The following is a 2,621-nucleotide window of genomic DNA, read 5'->3' on the forward strand; positions in this document are numbered from 1 at the left end:
TGTGATAAGAGTTGTATGAGCCCCTAATAAAATGATTAAAAAAAATCCTCCTTCTCCCCTTCCACTTACACTGACTATCACTAGAAATATTTTATTTATCTCTATCTATACTGATTCATACATGTGAGATCATACAGTATTTGTCTTTTTGTGACTGAATTATTGTTTACATTAAAAATTATTAAAAACATCCACAGAAAACGTGCACAAATTCAGCAATTTCTACATGTAACTATAGTGATATTGACTTCATTCTTCAATCTTTGCTGAATGATTCCTCACCATTAATATAAATGTACTGCTCCTCAAATTTTCTATTAGTCTTTCTCAGTATTCTTTTTATGAAATCTCTTTCTGGTAAAATATTCCAGGGTCGACATTCATAATTTGCAACTAAGAAGCAGATTGAAATAGCTGAAACCTAGACAATCACCAGAAAAGGACTAAAATCTAGAACTAGAAAACCAGAAGAATTTTCTCTGACTAGTATTTTTCTCTTCTTTCTATTTTTGCTTCTTTAGTCCCTTTCTGCAGCCCATCTCTGCTTTTCAGTCAAGGGACAGACAACAGGGCAAGCAGACTGATTGGGTTCACACATTATAGTTAAGCTATAGATTAATGTAGATTGGCTTTCTTCCAATCCCAGTTCCAAATACCCTGGTACAATCAGTTATGGCAAAGGCGGAGGAGTTGTAGATTTGTAATGTGTTACCAATATTTCATCTAAAGATGACCAGACCTGAGAAAATAGGCTTATACAAAGAGCACAGGAATAGTTCCAGTTCTGAACATAGGACGTGAGAAGACAAAGCATTTAATTACAGAATATCCATATCTATTGACACGGAAGTAGTTAGTTTATTGTGGCAGCCTGGCCTATAAACACATGTGGGAATAATTGAAGGGCAGAGAGATAAATGGCTTGGTGAGCCTCGCCTTTCTTGTCTCTTGCTCTTTGATCATTGGACCAGTGTGCAGCTGCCTTGCTTTTTCTGTGCCTCAATTTGCAAGCTACACTACCTGTGGGACACCTAACCCATGGAATGTGTCGCTGTAATTTGAGGCTCCTTCAAGACCTGCTTCGTCACACCATTGGAATTTACATCTCTTGAGCTGGGGACTGTCGGACCCTGTCATCTGGCTGTCTGTTGGTGACCTGCCTTGCTGTTTGCTGCCTGTGCCTGGATAGCCTGAATTGATCTACAGAGGACTATCCAGAGGCCCTCAAGACTTGAAGGACTACCAGTGTCTCACAACTGTCTCATGGGAGTGAGTGGCACTGAGCCATTTGTACTGCTTTGTAATTTAATTAACTGTTTATTTCTTATGTTATATATCTATCTATCTGTATAAATATATATAAAATTATTAGCATTCTGGTTTTATTTCTCTAAAGAACCCTGTCTAACACAGACACTGAACTGGAAGAGACAGGTGATCAAATTTGACATCCTACAGAATTTTGTCTGGGATTTTCCTCCACCGCAATGGCTCCATGTTTAATATTTTAAAATTTTGACCCAAAAGTTACATCTAAGCCTTAGATAATCTTTGTCATCTGTTTGGTCCAATGGGACAAAACTCTTGTCTTTAATGAGGCTCTCAGGGAATCTGATCCCAGTGGCCATGAAGGTTCCTGTAATTGCTTGATCTGTGATTCCTCAAATATTCTTGATACACAGATGGCTGAGTCCATGTGATCCAGCTCCTCATTCACGGATAATTGCAAGCCCCGGTGATGAGTCCCTTTCCTTATAATCTTTGTCCAAGTCTGATAAAGTGAAAGGAGACTGGAATCCTGGTGATGGCGAGGATTGCAATTCTGTCCAGGAAAGATTCAGACCAGTGGAAATGTCACCAATAACAGTTTGTCACAGTACAGAACCTTGTAGAGAAGTTGCTCACTAAATCTTTTAAGGGGAGCCACAGTTCTAAACTCATCCCTTATTTTTAAGAGCACCCAGGAATGTCCTGTCTACTTATGAGTTCCTGAACTGTAGCCAATTGGGCCTCACCAATTGGCAGCGTTTCCTTTCTTCTATGGAAAAGTTTAAAATTGTTTTTAAAATTGTGTACTTTGTCGAAATGTAGAGAGCAAATTAGTTTACCATTTAATAGTTTGTATATCAAGGATTGGGGCCCTCCCAACCTGTCTCAAAAGTCTGAATTCATGCCTGCCCTCTAGCCTTGATCGGCTTCCAACTTCCTGTAAGAGGGCAGGGAGGCCTTGGCAGCCCTTGGTTTCTCCCTCTAGTTACCTAAAATTTCCTTCTTAGGTTTTGGGTTATATAATTTACAATCCTTGGTCATGGATGCTGGTGTGCTTCTTCCATGTAGACTTAGTTGGCATCTCACTTAGATGGCTGCTTATTTGGAAACAAGTTTTTAAGACCTTAGCTGCTCTTCTATTTGATAGTTGGGGAAGGTCATCCTTTTATTTTTGATCTTATGTGATCATCTTACACTTTTTCATAATGCCTATTTTTGTATAACAACCTGGTTTTTGGAACCTAGTCATGTCAATTAGTGAGGATTGGGTGTATTGAGTATTTTGGTGAAAATACATACACAAAATGACTCCAAAAATTTCTATATGTATAATTCAGTGATTCTGATTACAA

The sequence above is a fragment of the Echinops telfairi genome, unplaced genomic scaffold, assembly GCF_000313985.2.
Source record: "Echinops telfairi isolate 266 unplaced genomic scaffold, ASM31398v2 ScPeMD7_5;HRSCAF=22, whole genome shotgun sequence".
Classification (NCBI taxonomy): Eukaryota; Metazoa; Chordata; class Mammalia; order Afrosoricida; family Tenrecidae; genus Echinops; species Echinops telfairi.